We start from the raw sequence: 27,713 nt of genomic DNA on the forward strand, positions 1-27,713 counted from the left end.
TAGAGGAGGGGGATGACGAGGACATTGATATTCCTCTTAGAAATTTTATGAAAAAAGAAACGAAAAGAAAGAAAAAAAGATATGATTATTCATGAATGACTTACTCTTGAATATTGTTAATGAATATTATTCATTACTATTGGGTGCTAATGAATATTGTGTTAATGAATTATTCATTAATGACTTACTCTTGAATGTTGCGTGTTAATGAATTTTGTGTTAATGAATTATTCATGGATGTTGTGTGTTTATGAATTTTATGTGTTAATGAATGTTATCATGTGATTATAATGATTGAATGTTATATTTCAAAAATGGATGAATTGAATGTTATTAAATGTTAATGGGGAATTTAGAGTGATGTTAGGGGGCGGGGGAGGGGCCAAATGAGCTTCCACCTTCATGTGGTTAGCCCTGTTAAGTAGAGAATATTTAACTATTCTCAAAACCAAGTGAAGATCAAACTTTATAGATAAGCTTATAGTTAATAGTGACAACCAATTAGCAAGTCGAAATGAAGTTCTTCGTTATAGGTACCTTTTTAGTTTTTAAAGCATGATGTCATGTTTTAATATTGTATAGTTTTTTTTCTTAAGTTAAAGTATTCTTTTACTATAACAACATAATTTATGACCATTTTAATAACTATTCTAACATCGCTTTATGACAAATATTGTTTTGGCAAAGATGGCGATAAGTGGTGTTGTCTATTCCTTGGGAGATTGGATTGCACAGGTCTATATCTCAACATCATTTGCATGTGGTAGAAGTGCATACTTACAACCATTTCATTCTACATTTAAAAACATTGATGATAATATTGCTTGTTTTAATTTATATTTTTGTCTATAGTCATTATAAACATTGCAACCTTAGTCAGCTTTTATAGGCTATGAAGAACATAGTTGAATACTGCAATAATTTTGTGGTTAGGCAATGATAGCGATTCTTCTAAGCCAAAAGATGAGACAACTATGTTTCATCTTAAGATGGCAGTGGAGTTATTCATGTATGATTCCTTTCTTTAATGGTGATTTGGATGTTTGACTAGTTCTAAATATGTTGCTATAGTGCCTATTCAACCTTGTCTATGTATACTAATTTTTTGTAGTGTAAAGTATATAATCAACATCTTTTTGCAACTCAAATGTTTAGATAGGTTGGGAAATACTCTATCCACATGCATATTCCATAGTAGACTGCCTTTGCTTGTCTTCGGTAACCTTGGTTTCTTGGGCTTTTTTCTCTGGTCACTATCCTTCAAATAGTTTGGTTATAAAAATATATTGTGCCAAGATAAGTATTGCAAATCTGAAGGTAGTTTGACAATAACTCATAGCCATTATTTTTGAATAGGATCAGTTGATTTTGATTTTAACTAAATAAATAACCATCTCTAGGAGTTTTGGTTTGAAGCATGCTAATGGTTGTTTCTTTTCTGTCCTATATTTTTAGTTCAGAAATGCTTGTTGGTCCTAATGGTGAGCTTCCTGATAAGCTGCATAACTTGGAACCACGTCTGATAGAGCATGTTAGCAATGAGATAATGGACCAGGATCCCAATGTTCGGTGGGATGATATTGGTAAATTTAATATGGCTGATTGAATTGATGATAATATTATTCATGTTTATTTCTATGTACCCATTAACATTAATATTTATTTTTCCAAAATTATACTGAAGTTGGGCTAGAGCATGCCAAAAAGTGTGTGACGAAAATGGTCATATGGCCTCTATTGTGACCTGACATCTTTCAAGGTTGTCACTCTCCAGGCAAAGGGCTCCTCTTATTTGGCCCTCCTATAAGTTAGTCTGATTTATTCTCTGTTCTTTATATGTTTGAAATTCATTTTTGTTTACAATAAAGTACATTTAATTTTCTCTTAGGGTACTGGGAAAATGATGATTGGATAAGCTATGGCAGGAGAAGCCAAAGCTACTTTCTTTTATATTTTTGCCAGTTTATTGACATGTAAGTGGCTAAGTTCCTAATAAAATCATGCTTTCAAGTTCTTTTATTGTTTTGATTCTGGAATGTAGAAAGCCTTGTATAATTGTTTCTCCAGGGAAGCACTTGTGCTTAACGAAAGTCTTACATAATAAAGATAACATCAAAAAATATAAAAAATGGTTTATGTTTGTGAGAAATTAGACACATATAAGGATTGCATGTGCAAGTGCAATTTCTAAAGCATATACCATGGCAAGAGTTAATGACCAACAAATTTCAATAACAAAAAAAACATTTTCCTATGATTGATTGCTGGAATTAAATATTGATTTAAGGGAAGAGCGCAAATTGAAAGAGGGTATTGGGCATCTATTATCATCATATTAGAACATGGAAAATGGTGTGAAATTGCACTTTCCTTAGTCATGGTTGCATACGTACTACACTCTTTAGTTTGAAAAATGAATAGAAATACCATATCTAGTAGCTTCTCTATGTTGTATTCATTTATTGGTGATGATTCAATGTCATGCCATTTGATGGTAGCTTCTAGAGTTTCATTTAGTTGTAAGGTGTGTGTTATCTTTTCAAGTTTGTATACTCCATTTGGTAGTTTGGTATTAATTGATGATGTCTAGGATCTTCTACCTTCACTGTAGTCTTTATCATCATCTAACTTGTTGTTTGGTATTTTCCATGTTATCCTCTATTTCCATGGTCTTTAGCATGGTTGTGTATTTTATCTATCTAGTTCAAAGACTCTATGCACCTAAGGTGGAAGCCATTTAGAACTAACAGTTGGAGAGATCATGTTTCCTCTCGTAAAACTAGAAAATGTCATGAGTTTAAGGTCAAGAAGGAAGAAGTTGTAACATTTTGAGTAGCAAAATATGGTTAAAGATACATATTTAGTTGATTCTTTGGTGAAGTTTCTTATTTCAATTCAATTGATTTTGGTTGTCAACCAAATTCCTAACTCCAATGTATATTGTATTTCAGTGCTACATTTTCATAGAGGTCTAAGTAAAATGAAAGTTGACTACTTTAGTTTTATTGATGTAGCTGAACTACAAGTGCCTTTTGTATTCTTAACATATTGTAACCTTTCAACTTTTTTGAAGCCATTATGGATGCAAATGAACAATTGGTGAGGTGTCAATTTTAAGGCAATTTTTTGTTTCTATAACGTATAGTTCAATTGCTAGAAATATTTCATCTAGATTGTTAATTGATAGATTGTTAACTTTTCATGTCATTTACTACTTTGGTTGGGTAGTTCTCCTTGCATTTTTAAATCGTAAATCTTGTTGCATTCTTCAGCCTAATGACAGTTTGGTATTACATCGAGGGTGATAACATAGTTGACTTAAAACTTTGCATTAAAGAAAACTTCAAGGGATAATATTTGAATTGTGGATATTTGTAAATTATGTTGGTTTTAGACATAGTTATAGTTATCTAGTTATATATGCGCTCTTATGATGATGTGATTGGGACTGTAAGTTTTTTTGTCACATTTATTTGTTTGAAAAATAGATGAAATTATTGGCTTTCATTCTTGATAAATAATTCTTTCCTAATTTTATTCTTCCCTGTAGGAACCAAAATTTAGATGCATTGTGCCAATTATTGCAAAGGCTTTGCTCTCATAGGAGCCTTTTAAACTGCACAAAATTTGAGTTGTAAAGCATAATTTCTCGGTGGAGACTTAGGATATCATGCACATTTCTTCCGCCTTCCCATTGTTTTGTATGAAATAAATCATGTGATGAATGAAACAATGGTGTGGAGGTAGAAATATGAATGATACCCTGACTCTCATGCACCGAGAAATTACACTTTAGAATAAAGTTTTGTGTAGTTTAGAAGGCTCCTATGAGAGCAAAGCTTTTACAATAACTGGGATAGCTCGTCAAAATTTCTACATATCTTCTTCTCAATTTTGACACAAATGCAAATAACAATTGGTGTTTTGGTCGCAATTTTGACACCAAATTGGTTGCCTTTGACATCGCTTGTATGGCACTGGCATAGAAAAGTAAGGAGTTTTTGTCACAATTTAGATGCCAAATTGGTGTAGGTTTACATCGAAATTTTGACCAGCGGCACCCACAAATGAGGAAATAATTTAGTTCAGGTTGGACTAGGGAAATTGACAAAATTCGTGTTGGTAAGTCCACCTTTATGAAGTCAAAATTTTAATGTAGAATGTATGTGGCAAAAAATTGACCAAAAAAGACCAACAGCAAGCTTGGTCACCTTATCAACCTACTCTTGTCAAAATTTTGACCTTTTCGAGTTGAAATTTAGGCCTAAATTTACTAGTGACCACTAGCCATGTCCCTTGCTACTTGTTTTGTCCTGGTAGCTCTACTAGTTGGTCTTCCAACTATACCATATGTTCCTACATTTCCCCCCCCCCCCCCCCCCTTTCTTCCTTTTTTGTACTTCCCATTCCTTATTATCACCCACTTGTGGGGTAGCGAGGCTTAGTTCCTTTTCAGCTTTATCTAGACTCGCCATCACCTTTGTTGCTATCTCTGCTGGAGATGCCTTCCTCATTCTTAGGGGGGTGTATAACCTTTCCTGTGGAGTACAATCTAAAACAATATGTTCCTGTAAGCCCTTACCTCCTAGACTTGCTGGAGTACTAGGAAGGGAGTGTTGTGCCACTATTTCACCTTCCTCCATCATTTCTCCTTCTTTAAGTCCCCCAAAAGGTAACCTAATTAATTCCTCTATTTCCCTTCTAAATGGATACTCTTCCATTTTCTTCTTTTCCTCTAAAACTTCCCCCTCTTTAGGTTCACTTTATCCCCCAGAACCTTTAACAAGGGTATCATGTATCATATTAGCCTCTAGGTTTTGGTCAAACACAACCACCTCCTCAAGTCTTGGGGCTTTTGAGGATTCCCCAAGTGTATCTTTTATAATTCTTGGAGATCCTTCTTTTTGTTTATGCTTGTGCATTTGAGCTTTATAGTCAACTATAACATGCCAAAAATGTCCACACTTCTGACAAAAAAGTTTAGCACTCTCATATTCTATGGGTTGGTATCTCTCTCCCCATTTAGTTTTTAGAGTGACCACAATTGGCAGAGCCTGATTTAGTGCCACATTCACATAGAATCTAGCACACACCAGTCTATATTTTTGCATTGTCACTATGTCTGTAGTAACAAAGTGACCAAAGGAATTCCTTATCCACCTTAGAATCTTCTCATCCTAGAATTCTAGAGGTAAACCAAGTAACCTTACCCATACATGAGCTAGTTTGTTGAGCTCTACACCAGCATTGAAGCCAGGGTGCCACCTTGTTAAGGTAAGACAGTGCTTCTCATAATACCATGTTCCCAAGAGTATAAGATTTATATCCTCCTCCATCGTGAATTTAAAACAAAAAAGGCCACTAGGCATTGCAGAGATGCTAACACTACCCTTAATCTTCCATTTTTGAGTTACCCACTTTTGGACCATCTCTATTGTGTCTTCCTACAATGCATAGCTTGAGGCCAGAGGTAACACTATCCACTAGAGTATTTGGAAGAGATATTACTGGCCCATTAGCACTGTGAGCAATCTTGGGACCCTTCACAGAATCTCTAACTGCCTAAGAACCCACAAGTGCATTCTTCCAACCTCCAAGGGTCCCATTAGTCAGCTTTTTTCCACCATCCACCAAGATACTAGTCAGTTCAACATTTCCCAAGGGAGTTCTCCCCACCTCTATAGTCCCATAGTAGTCTATCATGACTTCCAAATCTCTGTGTAGGGTTAACACCATCGGCAGATCCAGGCATAGTGGAGGGTTCGAAGGCTTATGGCTTACCATGAGTGAATTCAAAATTTGAAAAGGAGAAACAACATGTGGAAAAGTTGTAGAGCATAATGACTAGAGAAATATTTCTAGAAAATGTAATTATTATTCTTAACAAATCACTTTATATTGTTACCACTTAACCATTGTATTAAAAAATCTTAGAACCACTAAGTGGACCTAACAATTTTGTGAAGTCCTATATGGTAACATCGATTAGTGATGTTTGTAAGTCCTTTAAATCATACCACTCTTATTAGTCCTAGATAGGGAGTGATAGGTCTAGATGACCTTTTGGTGAAATCCTTTAACAAGATCACTTTAACAAAGTATATGTAACCTTTAACAAGGTAGTCTCCTAACAAAGATAACTTCAAAAGATTGAAATTTTTGAGTTTTCAATCCTAGGTGGTTTTTCCCTTTACAAGGTTTCCATGTTAAACATTGGTGTCAAAATTGTGTGAATGTTATTTGTGTTGCAAGTTGACTTAAATGCTTTTATAGTTTATTACAATTTGGTAATAACTAAATTATCACTAGGTAATAAATGAAAATTTACTGATAGTTGGTAAAGCAAGGAACAATTTGATAACAATTTGGAAATAATTTGATTTATGAGTTAAGTTTTATGTTGGATAAGTCTATTGAGTGATTGGATTTATTTAAGTTATTATTGTTGATGTTTATGTTGCTTTGATGGTGAAGAAATTCTTGAAGGGACTACAAGATAATTGGACATAATTGCTTTGGCCCCCTCCCATTTATCTAACAAGAGAAATATGAGTAAGAGATGATTAATATAGGAGCCCATAAGTAGATATTGACATGGAAGTTCTTAAGTACTGACCAAGAGATGATTGATCTAGCAACCCATAAGTAGATATCGACTTGGAAGTTCTTAAGTACAAATCAACAATTATTAGTATGTTATACACATCCCTAAGAATTTGATGTTGTGGTGTATTTACCTTTTTTAATGTGTATCTAATTAAGTCTGTATCCTACAGTATCACATTCTCTTCAAATCATTTTAGCCACACCTTTTTGAATCATTATAGTTCTTGCACACTCAATTACTAATGCATTCCTTTTTTTTGGTGATACGATTTTGATAGGGAGTCCAAGGTGTAGACATCTTCCTTTTAATTCCTTTCTCTTTATAGTATGGAATGAGCTCACAAGAGGTAAAGTCACCTCCTATGTGTGATATCATACTCTTTAGGTTCTTAACGGTCTCATTCTCCACTTTTTGTATATATTGAACATATGAAAGGCTTCTCATTTTTCCTCAAGAAACACCAGCCAAAATATTCTTAAAAAATCAACAATAAATATATAACGTAAAGTATTTGTTATCATGATAGCTTTGAGTTCTTATAGGACTACACAAATTAGTATGTACTAGATCCAAAATGCCTTCAAAAGAATATGAATTACTAATGAAACTAGAACCAATTAACTTCCCCAACTGAAAATCCTTACAGATCATGTTATTTAGCTTCACTAAATATGGAAATCCCCTTACAACTTTCATCTTTCTCAATTTAATCATACTATCAAAGTTAAAATGAAAAAAATATTTTATGTCATAACCAACTATCCTCAACCTTAGCAACTAGAAAACTTCTCATAGTAGTGTTAATATGGAACAAGTTGCCTTCAGTTTGTTCACAAGTAGAAATTCAATCTCCTGATTTACCAAGAATCTTGCACACACCTTCATTGAACTCTAATGCATATCCTTTATTATTCAATCATGCAACACTTAGAAATTTGAACTTTAGACCTTCAACCCAATAAAAATCATTGTAATTTGTCTTGTTATTCACTACAATAGAAACTTTACCTTGTACCAAATAAGGAGTATCATTATTGAATCTTATCAATCCTCCATCATATTCCTTTATTTTAATAAATTTTTTTCCCCCCAATTATATGATGATGGAAGCCACTATAAATTATCCAATCTCCATTGTGATTCATGTTGGAGACTAATTCTTTCTCACCAACTATAGAGGGATCATCCTTAACTATATTAAACACGCTATATTATTCATCCTTACCACTAGAATCTTCATCAATAGAACCTTCTTCAGCTAAATAGCATGCCTTATCAGCCTTTTCTTTGTATTTCCTTGGCTTATCTTTACTATTATTTTTAGGACATAGAAAAGAAATGCTTCCACCCCTTCTTATTCCCTTTCTCAGATAGAATAATATTATAATCATTAGAATAATGTGTCATGTCATAAGAACTAATAACATCTCTTAATTTCCATGAAAAAGAAAGGATAAGGGAAGAATTAAATGTAGATTCAACCTTAGGCATACTTTTATCAAAATTTCTTAGCTCCAATGATGTCAACTTTCCTATCAAAGTGCCAAGAGTAATAGTTCTTTCTCATAAATATCTTACTTCTTGAATAGATGAAACCCTAATTATGTACTGAGGTACCAAAGTTCTTATAATTTTTCTTATTAGATATTCATCTTCAAGAGTTCCAATGACTCCTCTAATAGCAACAACCACATCCTTGATCTTATACTGCTCAATATTCTCATTTTCCATCATCAAAATTTCCTTTTAGGCTATCCAACTTGGCCTTCTATATATGTGGATTTGCATCATAGTCTATCTTCAACTTCTCCCACATATCATGAGCAGTGTCTAGATCTTGAACATTGATGAATTCTACATCAAAATGACTACTTATAATGGCTTCCATGGTAGAAATATGCTCTTTTTGTATCCTCAAATGATTTATACCGAGGCCTCCTGTAGGGGCAATGTACCTTATAACAACATGATCCCAACATTAGTCTCGCATACCTTTGAGATAGAGCCTCATTCTCTCTCATCATACTGAATAGTTCTCCCTTGTGAACTTAGGATCTTCCTTTTGTATCATCTTTGGATCTTTACCTCAAGTTTTTAAGATTCACCTCCATAGAGGACCTATGCTCTAATACCAATTGTTATTCATAATGGATCACATTACTAAGCAGGGGGGTGAATTAGTAATCAATTGATTAAAAAAATTTTTAACCTCTTAAACCCTTATCACAATAACAACTTGGTAACAAAAATAAAAGAACCAAATATAAAAGTGCATCCACAAAATAACGAAACACTTGGAAAATAAATCTGGTCCTATGGAAACCCAACTTTGGTAGAAATCATGGTGAGAATTAGTACCCACAAATTACACACTACCCTAAGGTACACCCCATTATGAGATCAACCCTACTAAGTGTTTTACAAAGACATTGTTATGTGCCACCTGATTAAGGGATTTACCTTTATCCCTAACAAGAACTTTACCCCATCAATAATATCCTTGTTAGAGGACTTAGAACACTAATTAAAGTGCCACGTATTAACATATTTACAATAAAGGACATGTTAGGATCTACCTAGCTAAGGCATTTTACTACTATAACTATTAGGGAACAATATGTAAAATGATATGTAGAAAAAAACCTCCTTTACATCATCGAATCTAATGTAGCATAGACAAACACTTCACTTCATACACAACTATTTTTTGGCTACAACCACCACTTGGTCAATACACAATTCTTTCACCTTAATTAAATATATAATGTTCTTTAAACCCTAAAACATTTCACTACATTAATTATTCTCTAACATGTTTTAATTTGAATTTTAAACCTAGAAATTGAATATTATGCACCCAAACACACATCTTGAAGCACACAATGAATTTTCCATACTGCATCATCTCACAATTAACTTTACATTTGAATTAATGAAGAACAATCAAATACATTTTGACCAAACAAACATTTCTTTAAGAATTTTCATGATACACTTGCATCAATCAATGGTATGCCAAATCATCACCTCCAAACATTAAGACACATCACCACATCATGTCTAGCTCAACCAAATTTTTCACATCATCTGTAACATTCACTGATCCTTAATCTACCATCAATAACTCAAGAACACAAAGACTTTGCTTAGAAACTTTGTTCATTACTACAATGCGTTCTCTTTGGTCATCCAATTGAGATGGAATTGTAAACACAACATCTAAAGACCATATTATACCTTTTCCTTTGACCAATCGATTTAATTCTTTAGGGATTTGAGAAAATAATAAAATCACCTATTGCTTATCACTAACTATTCTATCAGTTGCACTATTAACCTTCATCTAATCATGAATTAATTAAATATTTATATAAATAATAACAATCATGTATTTTATTGGAAGACACACCCCTAAGTCTCTCATCAAGAGAACAACCATTAAAACTCACTACAACACATCATTCATCACTTTTATACTTAACAACATGCTAGGAACACTAGGTCAGCACTTAACAACAATAACAACACAAAAATTGATCATCATACAAACAAATATGTAACACAACATCTCCATATACCACCTAGCATCACTACATCACTTATTCCAACATGATGCAATATATAATACTGAATAAGAAAATATAACAACTTATGATAAATTGACAAAAAAATAAAATAATTTGTAAAGAGTTGAAATAATAACCAAAAGATAGTACCAACCTACAAATTGAATTTAAATCTAACTTGGTAGTTATATAATGCATGGATCATTTTTCTACCAGGTATAGATTATCTAATTCAATCTTTTTGTCAAGTTCCATACTCTTTAAGTCTAGTCCCAATGCATTCACCACCTATACCTATATACAACAGATTAAGGAAGAATATTGGATAGAGGGGTTTGCCTTAATCAAACCCCTATTTGGAATTCCCCTTTAAATGAAATGAAAAAATTAAAAATATGATGTCTTAAAAAGGAGAGTAGATTTCAAAATAAGTTATATTATGCCTTAACAATGCAAAAGCTCCTTTGTATATGATCAAATATGTTAGTGCAATAGCTTTGTTTCGACACACAGACCTAAAAGGAAATCATGAAATATAAAACCTTGATGTTATGAATGTTGTGGTTTGCTAAAATACTTAAGAAGAGAGAGATACTACAATGTGTAAAGAAATGATCTTCTTTCTTGATGGTTTAATCCTTTACTTAGCCTTCAATGAGGGAAACAAGCTTAATATGTGGAGATGATTTCCCTAAAAATATCTTAGAACTATTGGATGCTAAATTGTTAAAAAAAACTCTTAAAATACTAATTTATTGATGCTTACCATATTGGTTCTTGATTCCAAGATGAGGAGAAATAAAATGTCTATACACCTCTCACAAAATCTAAGAGGACAAAACTTAGGAGGGATAACTAAAAATTCAAATACCCCACTAAATTATTAAGTGGGGCCCTAATCCAAATTCCAACCCAAAACTTAAGGTATATAATGCCTATGGCATTCTATACATAGTACAAAATACCTAGAGATTCTATACTTCATATTAAATACCTAGAACATTTTATATCCACCAATCAGTACCCTCATATAAGAAATGGGCCCTAGATAACTAGGAGATGTCAAAATACAAAGTAAAACTAATTTTGAGGTTGGAAAGAAGTACAAAGGCCACAAATGGTAATATAAGGCCTATGTGACTAAGAAAGTTGTTGGATTGGAGGAATAATAGATGAATAAGTTATAAGTAAAGGCTTACCTCTAAGGTTTTGGTGAAATTGAATTAATGCAAGACAATATTTGAATTTAGGTGTCCATTAAGTGTCATATGAAGTCCCATTATACATGATAATAAATAAATAAAACATGAAGGTGAGTGATATAAAATGATGACATTTTACACATATGTAAGTTTATTACAATTTATGATGGTTCATGACCATTCGAAACTTATAAAAAAGGTTAAGATAGTTATAAATTATCTTTATTTCACTTTTTATAAATCTTTGTTTAGTAGGTTAGCAAAAAGTAAATATTGTATACAAATATATCATGAATCTTGAAACCTTTTTCTAGTTGGATTTCATGGAGAAATCCTATATAAATAATCAATTTTCCAAGGAAAGCATCATGTTAAGATTAACCTCAGACATAAATAACAATTAAATGCAAATATAAACAATATCAAAAAAAAAAAAAAATCGCATAGAAGAGAACACAAGACATCAAGATTTAATGTGGTTCACTCAAACCCTGGGCTACATCCACCAAGCAAAAAGTCCAATATTATTACAATCCAATGATTACAACCTAATTACAATCCATAATCCCTTATAGCTTAATACCATCGTAAGAAGCAATTTTTGCGCACACATAATGAAAACCCCTAACCTTTAACTCTTTTATACAAGTTTTCTTACCACTTTAGGGTTATACAGTACTTCCCTAGTCAGTCACCACAAATTAACAATCTTCCACTTAGGGACTAATTAGGCTCCACACTAGACAACAATCTCCCATTTGGAGACTGATCCTGTACATATGTTGCTACTCCATGAGGCTCCCACTGGATCAAACCACCTTGGACTCTACTATTTTTTATTCTGTTCAATCTAGAAGACCAACCAAAGTTGAAGAGGAGTTCACCTTCTCCCTTGTCACTACCTTTGTAAACATATCCACAAATTTTTATCTTTTCCAACATTAACTATGCATCATCCAAAATTGACCGAATAAAATGGTACCTCAACTTATGTATTTTTTCTTTGAATGCAAAGTTTAATTCTTTGCAAGATGAATAACACTCTGACTATTTGTAAACAAATAATTATTCTTCTAAGGGTGTCACATTTCTTCTAGGAAGAACTGAATCCATATCATCTCCTTGGATGCCTCTGTAGTAGTAACATACTCTAACTCTATAGTGGATAAAACGTTCACCTTTTGTAACCTAGAAACCCAACTCACTACTGCCCCACTAATAGTAAACATAACCTGTAGTACTCTACCTGGCATTAAATCCATTGCCAAATCTAATTCAACATATCCTTTTAAATCAATACTATATCCCCCAAAATGTAGACACTTACTAGATGTTCCTCTCAAATATCTGAGAATCCATTTAATTGCATTCCAATGCTCAAGCCCTAGATGACTCATATACGCGCTAATGACTCCCACTACATGTGCAATATCTAGCCTTGTATATACCATAGCATACATCAAGATTCTTATAGTTGAAGCATAAGGTACCTTAGACATCATATCCTCTTCTTCTTGTGTCCCCCTGGTCTAACAACTTTAGCATTCTACATAAAGAAATGTTGCAACATGTTTGCAATATAATCAGCCTGAGATAATGTCAATTTCCTACTCTTTCTATCTCTACAAATATTTATACCAAGGATTTATTTTGCTATGCCAAAATCCTTCATAGAAAATGAACGTGCTAACTATTCTTTTAACCTCTTAATGTGATCTCTGTTAGACCCAGTTACAAGCATATCATCAACATATAAACATAAAATAATGTAGTTGTAAACATCCAACCTCTTGAAATAAACACAATGATCTAAATGATACCTACTATATCCATGCTCATGCAAAACTTGTCAAATTTCAAATACCATTGTCGAGTTGCTTGCTTCAAGCCATATAAACTTTTTTCAATCTACACACTAAGTTCTCCTTACACTTGACCTCAAATCCCTATAGTTATGCCACATATATCTCTTCATCCAAATCACCATGAAGGAAGGTTGCTTTAACATCAATCTACTCCAAAAGTAAATCTTCAATAGCTACAATCCTTAGAATAGTATGGATAGAATTCATTTTTACAATAGGAGAGAATATCTCATCAAAATCAATGCCCTTTTTGTGTGCAAATCCTTTTACAACTAACCTGGCTTTAAATATTTTCTTACCTCCATCATCTTCTTTCAACCTATAAACCCACTTATTTTGTAAAGTCTTTTTACTTGCAAGCAATGTGCATAAATCCTAATTCTTATTTTTTAGCAAAGAGTCCATTTCATCTTTCATTGCAGACTCCCACTAAATCTTAGTATCTACCTGCACAACTTCATCATAACATTTAGGTTCACCAACATATGTTAGTAAAATAGAGTGCAAAGAAGGAGAAAATCTTTCTAGAGGTCTACTTAGCCTTTTTGACCGTCCAAAATTCACTAGGGTGTGTGGTATTTTTTGTTGTGGTTGTTACACATCATGAGGAATTGCTAGAACATCATCTTTTGTAGTATCACCCAGCACTACATAATTATCTTCTTTCTTCTCATGTTGCTGCAATAGATCTTTGTACAACACTTTCTCATTGAATATGACATCCCTGCTTCTTACAATTTTATGATTTTCAAAATCCTAAAGCCTATAACCAAATTCATCAATTTCATATCCAAAAAATACACATTTTTTTGACTTAGCTTTCGGCTTGGTTCTATTTTCAAAATCTATATGAGCAAATGCTTCACAACTAAAGGTTTTGAGAAAAGAATAACTCACCTTCTTACTAGTCCACGATTCCTCTAGAATACCATAGCCCAAGGGAGTAGAGGGACCTCTATTAGTCAAATATACAATAGTATTAACAACCTTCACCCACATGTTTCAAGGAAACCCTACATGCAACCTCACACTCCTTGCATGTTTCATTATAGTCATGTTCATGTGTTCAGCCACTCCATTTTCTTGTAGAGTCCTTGAAATAGTTTTTTCTATACAAATAACATTAGTGGAGAAAAAATCTTCAAATTCACAACTGCAATACTCACCACCTTTATCAAATCTGAGACATTTTAATTTCTTTCCAGTCTCATTTTCAACTAAGCATTTCAATTTCTTAAAAGTTTGAAATACATTAGATTTTTGCCTAAGGAAATAAACCCAGACTTTTCTAGTTACATCATCAATTAATGTAACACAATAATAAGAGCCACCAAGAGAAGATACCTGAGTGGTTCCCCATACATCTGCATGCACAAACTCTAATTTCTCACTTTTCTTTTCCTTCCCACTCTTCACAAAACTAACTCTCTTTTGTTTTCCATACACACAACTTTCATAGAAATCCATATTAAAATTTTTTAGACCTGATAAAACCTACTTTGAATGAAGTACTTTCATACCTTTCACATTCATGTCCCCAAGTCTATTGTACAAAATTTTTGTATTGGAATCTACAACAATTGTTTCTTCTCCCTTCTCAACTATAGCAACTGTTCCTGAATATTCATTTCTCTCTAAAACAATCAAAGTAGAAGGAACAATATGACTTGTACAAAGATGTAAGGTGCCTATTTTAACACCTTTTGCTACTACAAGGGAATCTTTTGAAACCTTCCAATTATTATCATTAAAAGTAACTACACAACCTTGATCACTAAGTTGCTTTGCTAAAATTAAATTCCTACTTAGCCTTGGAACATGTCTTACCTCATGTAGTAGCCAATGATTCCCATTCTACAACTTAATCTTAACTTTTCCCTTCCAACAATCTGACAGGGTTCATTATCCCCCAAATAAACAAGCTCAAAATCCCCTTGGACACAATCAATAAAATAACCTCTATGAGGTGTAGCATGAAATGAAGCACTAGAATCTAAAACCCATGAATCATCAACACTTTCTAAAGAAAGAAGCAAAGCATCATCTTCTGATTTGTTACTTACCACATTTGCCTCCTTGTTCCCTTCTAGTTTATCTCCTTCATTATTATTTTGAGTCCAACAATCTTTCTTCTTATGCCCTAGTTTCCTATATTACCAACAATCTCTTAGTCCTCTGGATTAATACCTCGTTCCCTTTAACTTTCCTCTTGATTTCCCACAAATTTTGGAATTATTTCCTCTCTCAATCGTTCTACCTTTGGTTTGTGTGTTCAAATCACTTCCTGATGTAGATCCACTTGAGGTTTTCCTACGAGTTTTCTCACTCAAAATAACACCGATCACATCATCATATTTTAGGGTATTTGATCTAGAAATAGAATTACTCACAACCATTACCAAGCCACTCTAGCTTTCAGGTAAAGAATACAAAATCAAGAAAGCCCTAATTTCTTCATCAAAATTAATACCCATAGAATATAACTAACTAGTAATAGTATTAAACTCATTTAAATGATCTACAACAGATCCACCTTCTTCCATCTTCATATTAAATAAATGCTTCATGAGAAATACCTTATTTGAAGTGGAGGGCTTTTCATACAATTTTGCTAGGGTTTCCATCAACTCTTTTGTCGTCTTTCTTTTGTAATGTTAAATGTCACCAATGGTGCCAGGAATAATTGAATTCTTCCAATTTCCTTTCTGTCTAAAATCTCCCAATCCCCATTTGTCATAGTTCATTGGTTCTTAGTTTTTCCTTCCAACAACTTCCATAAATCCTTCTGATAAAGATAGTCCTCCATTTGCATCTTCCATAACTGAAATTTTTGCCCATTAAACATGTTAACCCTTAGCTTACCCTCATCTTCCATCCCTCCCACTAAACCATGAGTTTTCCACTCAACTGTGAGACTTTCCTGCAGAGGATAATTGAAAAACAACCTTGCTCTAATACCACTTGTTAGGATTCATCTCAAACAGAAATAACAATTACATGCAAATATAAACAATATCAAAAAATAATAAATTGCATAGAAGAGAACACAAGACACCGAGATTTAACATGGTTCATCCAAACCTTGGGCTACATCCACCAAATAACAAGTCCAATATTATTATGATCCAGTGATTACAACATTATTACAATTTGTAATCCTTTACAGATCAATACTACTGCAAGAAGCAATTTTGCATCACACATAATGAAAAACCCCTAACCCTAAGCTCTTTTATACAAGTATTTTTACCACTATAGGGTTAAATTAATTATTACATGTCGGCCCAAAATCCAAAAATCCCCAAAATCCCGAGCCCCAAAGAATTATGAAGTATGTACAGTACTTCACTGATCAGTCACCACAAACTAACACATCACCCAAATTTTTTTATGAGCATACAACATGTCTTATTGTGTGACTAGGTTATGCCAAAGTCTTCTATCATCTACTCCCAAATCCCCAATCTCTTACTGATGATAATTTGTTAAATACATTTCACTCTCAAGGTGTACTATATTTTTGTAGAAAATCCTTAAAAGATCCAATAATTTTTAATTAAAAGCATCATTCCACTATATACATATATTGTGAGCACAAACATAAGAGATTCAGAAATAAAAAATACATTTCCTTGCCAAATTTTTGTTCTTAATCCAAACCTTTCAAGGAGTGGTAAACATGTGTAAGCCCAAAACCTTGAGCTCAAAATTTCCAAACAAAATATCTCATACATGGAGGGGACCCCCTATGTTTAATTTTTGATGTATGGAAGGGATAAATTATTTTCAATCAATATTTTTCATGGCTAGTCACCTTTTGTAGCTTTAAAAAGATCCATTTTTAGCAAGTTCCAAACCTTGGAATCTAAAACCTTTTAGACTAAGGCCTCCCATTTCTTTGGAAAAGCATAACCACTTCCAATTAAAATAGTGTATTTTTTCAATAGTTTTATCATCTTCCCAAATAAAAAATCTTGGGATTTTTTGGAGTTTTACAAATTGAGGATTAGAAAATAGACAATCATATTAATATTATATGGCATGGGAGTATATAAAGTTTTGTAAAATTGGAAGTTTACTTGTAAGGGAAAAAAAGTGAATTTTCCACTTAACATGCTTCATTTTAATATTTTGTAAAATACATCCCCCACACACTCTTTAGGAGGAGGAAATAGAAAATGGAATTCCCATATACCTTACCACCTTGGAGGAGTCAACCCATTTCCAACCCTTACTATCTAGCCAATTAGGAGACTCGTAATAATAACTAATCATAGTTAATTTATGATGAGATATTTTAGGCCTAATAGACAACTCAATAAGTTTTATTCTATCCATTGTGTTGTCAAAATTACTCATTATAACTTCAATGACAATATTTTTATCATAAAAAAACTAAGCATTAATCAAACGGTCGTGATTAGAAAGCTCAATGCCATTTATTAGGGGAGATATATTATTTTTTAGAGTATAGTGGATTGCATCAACAACCATGACAAATAAGGTTGGAAAACTAGGAAGCCTTTTCTAATAGATGTTTGGAGTAAATTTAGGCATGCAACCTCTCCTTTTACATAAATTTATGTATAGGAACCATTAGAAAATATACTTACACATCTATAGAATTCAGGGGGGAATACAAATGATTTTAAACTATCAATTACAAAATATCATTCTATTATGTCATACATTTTTTTCAAAATCAAGAATATCATAGCAATATTTTTTCTACCATGCTTGGCCCAACTCTTCGCCTCCCAACTACTGATCAATTTTTTAGTCCTATACTTATGCTTACAAAAACTAGTTTGTTTTACTAATAGATTTTTATTTAGCTCTCTAATAAAGTATCCAAAAAAAGGGTTTTGTACATAATATTATAACAGATAATGAGGAAGGAAATATGTTGTATTCTTCATTTTTTGATCAAGGTTATATTCCAACCCATAGGAATCAACTTAATGATGCCCTTGTTTATTTTCTAAACCAAGGAATTTTGATATGCATGATTATGTAACTATAACTTAGCTTAAGATCTATCCAATATATATTTTTTTTTTAGAACATAGAATCAAACCCCTCAACTCCCAAAGACTTATCATTTTATAAGGAATTACTAGTATTCCCAATCTTTATAATTGCATTATACTTGCCTAGATTGTAAGAATTTTTAGGATAAATATTTATAGGAATCATTTGAGATAAAATCCAATTTGCTTAAGAGAATCATAATTTGATTTGAAAGAGAACAAGGTTTGGAATAAAGAGTGGAAAATCTCTACCCTAAATATAGGATCTATGATATCCCTTTTATCTTCAATTAAAAAAAATCCCTCTTTACTACTTTTGTTGTGTCTAATTATATTTAAAAAATATTTGTGCTCCTTGTTACCTTCACAATGACAACTCATCTTGGCTCTAATCTTTTACCCCTTAAACTTATAAATTTGTACCATTCTTTGAAAGGATTTAGTTTTTCTAAAAAATACTTCGAAATGAGGATTAAAAAGGTTATTATCTTTACTTTGAGCTTCATAAACTCACAAATTTTGGTGCAATAAGTCATCTAGGTTATTCCTATCCAAATATTTCATCTTACTCATTAATTTAAATAAATTTATATATATATATATATATGATAGAGTCTCATTCTTGAATTGGGTCAAGGTTCTTATTTAGTCTTTTGGATAAAGAAGTGGCAACTTTAGTACAATATAGGTAAACCCTGTCATTGAGGAGGATTGAGCTTGAAAGAATAAGGTAAAGAATTAGATATAATAGAGGAAGAGATAAAAAATATGAGGGATCAATAGGGAAATAATCTTTCATAAAGGTAGGGCATACATCAACATGGGCCTCGTCGATTATCTCTCTAAGGAGAAAGTCTTAATTAATGTGGAATCCGCCTAACCAACATCACCAACTTTGAGTTTAAGGATCCTAACAAGTCCCATTTTTTAGAATGATTTAGAATAATTGAGAAGGGGTGAATGAGTTATCCTCAGGTCTAGATGTACCAATTCAACTTTCAATAGATTCAAACAATCTCATTAAAAAACTCGGTCCATAGATCAATATATCAATAATTTAACATTCTTTAACAATTGTTATGTCTATATGTGTGTTGATTAATGGTGAAATAAACAAGTGTCGAAATAGCATGCATAAAGTAACATCCACACATGTAAATAACAATTTGTCACTAGGATTTAATGTGGAAACCCAACTTGGGAAAAACCACCAAGTAACATGCTACCAATTAAGAGCTAAATTAAGAGCTCTTCTGAAGTGAACTCAATTAAGAGCCAACCTTGTTAAAGGTTATACAACACACTATTAAATGTGACCCTGATAAAGGACTTAATCACCCTATTAGGATTGGCCTTGTTAGAGGACATTGGACCATTCCATTAGAATACCACCTTGATTAAAGGATTTACAAAATAATTGTTAGGTTTACCTTGTTTAAGGGATTTTGAGTGTCACAATAGTTAGAATGTAACAACAAGTTTGATCTATAAAACACAACTCACTTTGTAAATTCAGATCTTAATTTTCTCATTTGTTGGTTCATTGACTAGCCTACATTATTATCTCCATCACTTATCTGCTTGGCATCCCTTCAAGCAATCATAACTCCCTATTCTCTTCAAAATTATCCTGTGTTGTTCTTCTCCTCACAACTCCTCCTTAAGATCACCAATAAAAAATGAGCCAACCTTAGAAAGCATCTCTTGTGCCTCCTTGAATAGGTAATTTTGATCGTTTGATGCTTAAACATCACTGTAGATCTCAAATTAGGTCATATTCATCAAATTATTCCATCATTTTATTCTTGTTATCCTTTCTTGAAACTTCTAGAAACTTCTAATCAAATCCTTGCCTTTGATTGCATAAAAAAAATCTTCTTGCATTAAATATACCATATCATTAATCCTTATCATTCATGCACATTGTCTCATCCAAAAAACATCAACTGTATCGGCCTCAAACTTGATGCTTTTACAAACTATAACTTTTTCTCTCACTCGGCAATCACTATGTTCTTCTCAATCACCATTGTGTAGCTCAATGTACACTATTTTGTTTCTCTTGTCATCTACTAGCTCACTTGGCCATTACTATGCTTGGTCTTTATGAACCTTCCTTCATCAACTTTCTTAGAAATAACTATCACTCCACTTAATCTATTTTTGGCTTCTACTTAAGTTCCTTAATCTTATGTTCCAATTCCTTTATTGACTAACCAATACTAATACTTAGTTATGCTTAGATTTTAACTCAACTCTTAACATTTAACTTATACATCAATTTCATTTATCTTCTTCACTTCATGTATTGATTAAGAAACACATTATCTTGTCAGTGACTAACTTATCAAGTGCCCATGGTAGTTCCATGATACTTAACTTCTCTATTCTCAATAACTTCACTAGCTTACCTTGTTATATCTATTTTTCAAATCCTCTTCATCAATCAATAGATATGGCACTCTACAATGTTAGTAATTTTTTATCTAATGGTTTAGACAATGTCTTACTAGTAGGTTTGACATCAATGACAACATAAAAATTGTTTCAATTATAGTTTCCAACAATCTCCCTCTTTGGCATTGATGGGAACACCTCTAGTTACCATGCAATCCAAAAATATTCATTGTCTTCTTCTAAACTTGTACTAACATATCCCTCTATGTTTGTTCTCTCTTTCTTAGTTTCATTTTGATTCTCACTTAATGCAATATCTAGATGCTCTCTAGTAGGTTAGACAATGTCTTACCAGTAGGTTTGACATCAATGACAATATTAAAAAAATTCTAATTATGGTTTCCAAAAATCTCCCTCTTTGGCATTGATGGCAACACCTCTAGTTGCCATGCAATCCAAAAATCTTCATTATCTTCTTCTAAACTTGTAGTAACATCTCCATCTATGTTTGTTCTCTCTTTCTTAGTTGAATTATGATTCTCATTCAACGCAATCTATAGATGCTCCCTTTGTCACCAACTATAGTAGTATCAACTATATGATACTACTCCCTCTATCATTTCATCATTTCAACACATACTCTTTCTCTGTCATATCTCCCTCTTTTGCTAATAACTTCAACACTTCTAGCAATATGTATCTTATATTCTCTCCCTCTTTATATGTAGCATGTATGGTAACTAAATAGATATCCCTCTTTGACAACATTTCCAAAGACATCAACCATTCACATGTATCTGAACTCATTTCTATCTAGAACATACATAACACCTTCATGTCACTATTCTAATTAATATAGACATGGCATTTCATCATCATGCTTCATAACTCATTGCAGTTTCATCTACTCATGGCTCAATGTCTTACTTTTCACACCCTTAGGTAGCTCCTAAAGTGTGACCTCCTAAATCAATCTGTAAGATATTTAGATCATACCAATTGATGCAATGTATCATCTCTTCTCAATTTTCTTTAGCTAGGGGAATGACCCTAACTTACCTCTTAGATACTTAAAAATCATTCTTGGGTAGTCCCTTTGTCAATATGTTGACTATCTATTCTTTTAGGTGGACTTATTGGAATTACAATAGGAAAGGTAAACTTTTTTTTTTTTTTTTTTTTTGGGGGGGTGGGGGGGGTGGGTGAATCAGTGCTTCAAACTTCTAACCCATAAAATATTCATCACACATCCATCTCACATATTTAATAAGTAAACTAAAATACCATATAAAGCACTTACATCTAAAGCATGTAAATAAGTAAGAATTCACACATATGATGAAAGATGTGATTACCCAGGAACCCTCTAATGAGAAGGTAAAATTGGGGTGGGGATGACACCCAAAAATCATAACTGCTACAGTAATAATGTGTATCCAATGAAGGTTACAATGTTTTATCATGAACCATGATCTACCCTATGAAAGGTTTGCGTTGTTAAAGGCTTACAAAGATTATTAAGTCTTACCCTATTAAAAGTGTGCATTGTTAAAGGACTTCAACTCACAATTAAGTAAGCACCTTGTTACAAGATTTCAATACAACTTGTTAGGACTACTCTTTTAAGAGATTTAACTAATTCATTTGTTAGAATGTCTTAGCAATGATCCTGCAGTTAGCACTTTGTTTCTTAATGACAAATCACCTCTAAACTGATGTATACTTGATCCTTCTTGATCAAATGTCTTTTTTTTTGTTCATTTTTTCCTTCCTCTCTTCTCCTTTAACTAATTTTGCTATACAGCTCAGATCATAATACCTTGGTCACCATGAATGTCTTGGTTTGCGCATGCAAAAATCTCCTTGACCATTCATTCATTCCCTTTCTCGCTCATAAAAACTTTAAGGTTTTTCCTCCTTAAGAAGATCTAGGTGACTTAGGGTTAGGTATTAATCAATAGCTATGATTCACCCATATTGCCTTTTAAAACTTCCCTTTACCTAGTTGGGTGCATGTAATGCATAGGGATTTCAACTTAAGATTCATCCTTATCACCAAAATATCATAATTCAATCTTTAAGTTGGCTCAAAAATGATTTACATAGTAGTTTGTGCCAATCCAATAAACTATGACAAAATTGTGCTACTTGACATCTGAAGTCCCTGATGCTCAGTAGATAATGACTTCAATACTGTCACTTCACATGCATTACTTTCTCGGCTCTTGAATCACTTGGCACATACTATCTACTTGAGACATGAGTGGCTCGGCACTCACTTTTTACTTAGCATGCACTAACTTATATGTTGTGCTCGACATATGTTATCTGTTCGGCATGAACTAAGTAAATGACTTACGTGTTTAGACATTCACTAGTCAATACCAATCTAAGATCAGCAAGTCTCACTTCTTTTTCTTGTACCAACTCTCTCAAGTAATGATACTTGATCTCAATATGTTTAGTTTGTGTGTACATCACAAGGTTCTTTGATATGTTTATATCACTTGTTTTATCACAATATATCACAAAAGGTTTAGTGATCTCTTCCTTCATACCTTTCAAAAATTGCTTGATCCACACAATGTTAGAACAATTCACTACTATAGCAACATCTTTAGCCTCTGATGTGGATTGTGAAATATAGTTCTACTTCTTGCTTGTCCATGAAATCAACCTCTTGCCTAGAAAGAAAGCCCCTCCACTTGTACTCTTTCTATCATCAACATTTCTAGCCCAATCTACATCAATAAAAACCTTCAACTCAAACTTATCATTTTTCTTATACCATAATCCATACATAGTCTTTTTCTCCTTTTAAGCATCTCAATATCCTTTCCATTTCCATCATATGATTTTCCCTAGGATTAGTAGAGAATCTAACAACAATACCAACTACTAATGTAATATCAAGTCTTTTATGTACACCATATTATAGTTTTCCAATCATTGAATTGTATAATGTTTGATTCACCTCAACAACATCATCATTCTTTGACAACTTATGTCCAATCTCATAGGTATTCTGACTAGTCTTGAGTCTTCCTTTCCAAAAGTCTTCAATATCTCCTTGACATACTTAGATTGTGTTATGTATATGCCAAATTTCATTTGATAGACTTGCAATCCCATAAAGAATTTGATCTCTCCAAAAATTGACATCTCAAAATCCTTCTTTATTTGATCATAAAATGACTTACACATTCAATCTTTTCCTCTAAATATGATGTCATCAATAAAAATTTCAGCTGGTAATATCTTACTTTCAGATTCACTTTTCAAATATAGATTGTTATTGCCACTAGTTCTTGAAAAAATAATTTTCACCAAATAATTGTGTAGCCTTTCATACCATTATCTAGGGGCTTGCTTCAAACCATATATAACTTTGTGTAACTTACATACCATATTCCTCTTTCTTGGATCAAAAAAACCTTCAGGTTGTTCAATGTAGACTTCTTCCTCCAATATTCCATTTACAAATGCAGATTTGATGTCCATTTGATATAATTTGAATCATTTATAAGTAGCATATGCACTCAAAGTTCTCACTCATTCAAACCTTACAACTGGGGTAAAAGTCTCACCATAGTCAACTCATTCTTGTGCATATTCCTTACAAACTATTCTTGCCTTGTTCCTTGTGACTTCACCTTTCTCATTCATCTTGTTTTTGAAAACCCACTTAGTCCCAATCACATTATTGTCCTTAGGTTTGGGTACTAGTGTCCAATTCTTATTTTTCTCTATTTTCTCAATTTAGTCATTTATTGCTCATTTCCTATCTTCATTTTCTAGAGCTTCTTTAACAAATTTAGGCTCAAATAAGAAAGTATCATTCTTCTATCTTCCTCCAAGATTCTATTTAGAAATGTAGATTTGACATCCATTTGATATACTTTGAATCCTTTGTAAGTAACATATGCAAGAAAAGTTATCACTCCTTGCAACTTTGCAACTGGGACAAAAGTCTAACCCTAGTCAACTCCTTCTTGTGCATATCCCTTACAAACTAGTCTTGCCTTGTTCCTTGTGACTTCACCTTTCTCATTCAATTTGTTTTTGAAAACCCACTTAGTTTCAATCACATTCTTATCCTTAGGTCTACTTACTAGTGTCCAAGTCTTGTTTTTCTCTATTTTCTCAATTTTGTCATTCATTTCTCCTTTCCAATCTTCATTTTCTAGAGCTTCTTTAACTGATTTAAGCTCAAATTCACATAATAAGAATGTATCATTCGTCAATCTTCTTTTTTTCATTACTCTTGAATCTTTGTCTCCAATGATTTGATCTGGTGCATGATGCCTTCTCACATACTTTTCCAAAATAGGTTTAGGTCTTGTTTCTTCTTGTTGTGGTTCACTAGATTCACCTTTTTCTTCTTCTTCAATTATCTCTAGTTGCAATTTGACTTCCTTTGTCTAATAGTCGACAATATATGTCTCTAACTCGACTCCTATAACTTGATGCTCAATAGTATGTTGATGCTCAACATAACTCTTCTACAAAATCTTGAAAATGCCTAGCTGCCAATGCTTGACAACCACCTTTTCTAGTTTAGGCAAGGTGCTAGGTTCACCTTCATAGATATAGACCAATTTTTTGTAGTCTTCAGGTTCTTTCTCACATTCTTCTTCATTCTTTCTGCAAATTCATCAACTCTAACATTTTCACTTTCCACAATCTTGTTAGTGTTATAACTCAAACACTTATAAGATTTTCTTTTAGTAGAATTGTCAATCTTAGATTGGTTTTGACATATGAGTGACAATATACTTAAGTCATTTACCTAGTTCATGTCAAATAAGTAATACATGTCAAGCATAAGTTGTCAGATAGTATATGCCGAGCGATAGATATTTAGTGTGAGTTGAGTAACTATTGTGTTGAGCAGATGGTCTGTGCCGAGATATTTAGATGCCAAGTGATTAGTGGATGTTGAGTCATTCAAAGGCTAAGTTATAGCATTAAAGTTGTAGTAGATGTCGAGCATCAGGGACTTCAAGTGTCGAGTTACATAGTTGTTTGTAATGACACAAACCTCTATGTAAACCATTTTTGGGCCAACTTAAGGATTGTTTTATGATCTTAGATGACAAGGATGAATTTTAATTGTGAATCCCTATGCATTGCATGCATCCAATCAAAAAATGTGAAGGATTAAGTTGCAATATGGGTGAATCACTACCGTTAATTCATACCTAACCCTAAGTTACCTAGATCTTCTTAAGGAGGACAAACACTAAATTTTTTATGAATGCTTAAGAAGAATTGAAGAGAGTTTGTGTGTGCAAATAGAGCATTCATGGTGACTAAGGTGTTATGATTTGAGTTACATTGATGAATCAGTTAAAGGAGAATAAAGGAAATGAATCAGAAGACATCGGAGATACATTTGACCAGAAAGGATCAAGTATACATTAGGATAGAGGTGATCTAACATCAAGCAATAGAGTCCTAACTAGAGGATCATTGCTAACACATTCTAATAGGTGAATCAGTTAAATCTCTTAACAAAATAATCTTGATAGGCTATTGTAAATCCTTTAAAAGGGTAAGATCTAACAATCTTGTAAGCCTTTAACAGGGTAGGCCTTTCATATGTTAGATCATATTTCATGACCAAACATTGTAACCTTCATTTGATACACTTTATTACTATAGTAGTGAAGATTTGTGGGTGTTATTTCCACCCCAGTTTTACCTTCTCCTTGGAGGGTTTTTTGTTAACCAAATATCTTGTGTCATACATGTGTTGAATGTTTTGCTTTAGTGCTATGGATGTATATGCTTGTTTTGGTATTTAGTATATATGCATAGATTGTGAGATGGATGTGTGGTGAATATCTTTTGAGGGTAAAAGTTTTAAGTGTTGATTCATCCCCTCCCCCCCTGCCTGCCCCATCTCAGAGTTTACCTTCCTATTATATTTCCAACAATTGGTATCAAAGTTGAGTTCTCTAGAAAGTAAAGCTTTACAACTTTGAGGAAAGATCTTGCAGATGGAAGTCTACAAGTTGGGAAAGACTATTGAGAACTAGAAGGTTAAAGTACAACTTGCCCTACATGAGTTGAATGAAGCAAGAAATGAGTTAAAGCAATCACTAAAGAGAATGAAGGGAACTGCTATTGAACAAAATGACACACAATACCAAGAGATTAACACTACTAAATTTTTTGCAGGTGGAAACACCAATGAATTTGATGCGGCAATTATAGATTTGATGTAAAAGAATAGAACCCTAACTAAAGAGGTCAAAAATCTCGAGAGAGAGAACAAGAAGTCCAATCAGTATTACTATGTGTGGTGACCAAGCAAAAGAAGAAAGTTGAAGAGGAAAAATTCATGATTGAAGATGACAAAAGAATTTTTACCTAGAAGAGAAAACATCAGAGGTAACTAGGATTTCTAACATGTAATTGGAAACTTTGGGTCAAATGATGATTGCAAATCATGAATTGAATGCAAAGGTTATTGAGATCACAATGCTGAAGTTGTAGATTGAACAATTGAGAAATAATCTTAAAAGAGAAAAGGAGTTTGCTAAAAATTTCAACAAACCTAGTGAAGCCATCAAGTAATTTGAACAATTAATGAGATCCCCTAGATCCAACAGTGATACTTTTGGATTGGGTTACACTCATACTAAAGAAGGAGAAACATCCAAAAGTGGTGAAGAAAGAAGTAACAAAGGTAAGAACTCCAAACCTACTTGTCATAATTATGGTAAGATAGGTCATACTACTAATATTTATAGGAGCAAGACTGCAAATCAAAATCCTAAGCAAATGTTCATGGGTCATTGCCACAAATGCAACAAACAAGGATGTCAGACACATGAATGTAAAACCAAGACCATAAGCACATAAAGATTTAAAGGATATCACTATAATTTTTTGAAGTATGAACATAGAGCATATGAATGTAGATCCATGCCTAAATGGTCATCAAACAAGTTGACAAAGGTAAAGCACAATGGAAACTCTTATAATTGGGATTATAATACTAGGTATAGTTGTCACTACAATCAAGAGTATGGACATGT

Source organism: Cupressus sempervirens, chromosome 6, assembly GCF_028749045.1.
Source record: "Cupressus sempervirens isolate cs-2001-9-10 chromosome 6, ASM2874904v1, whole genome shotgun sequence".
NCBI classification, from domain to species: Eukaryota; Viridiplantae; Streptophyta; class Pinopsida; order Cupressales; family Cupressaceae; genus Cupressus; species Cupressus sempervirens.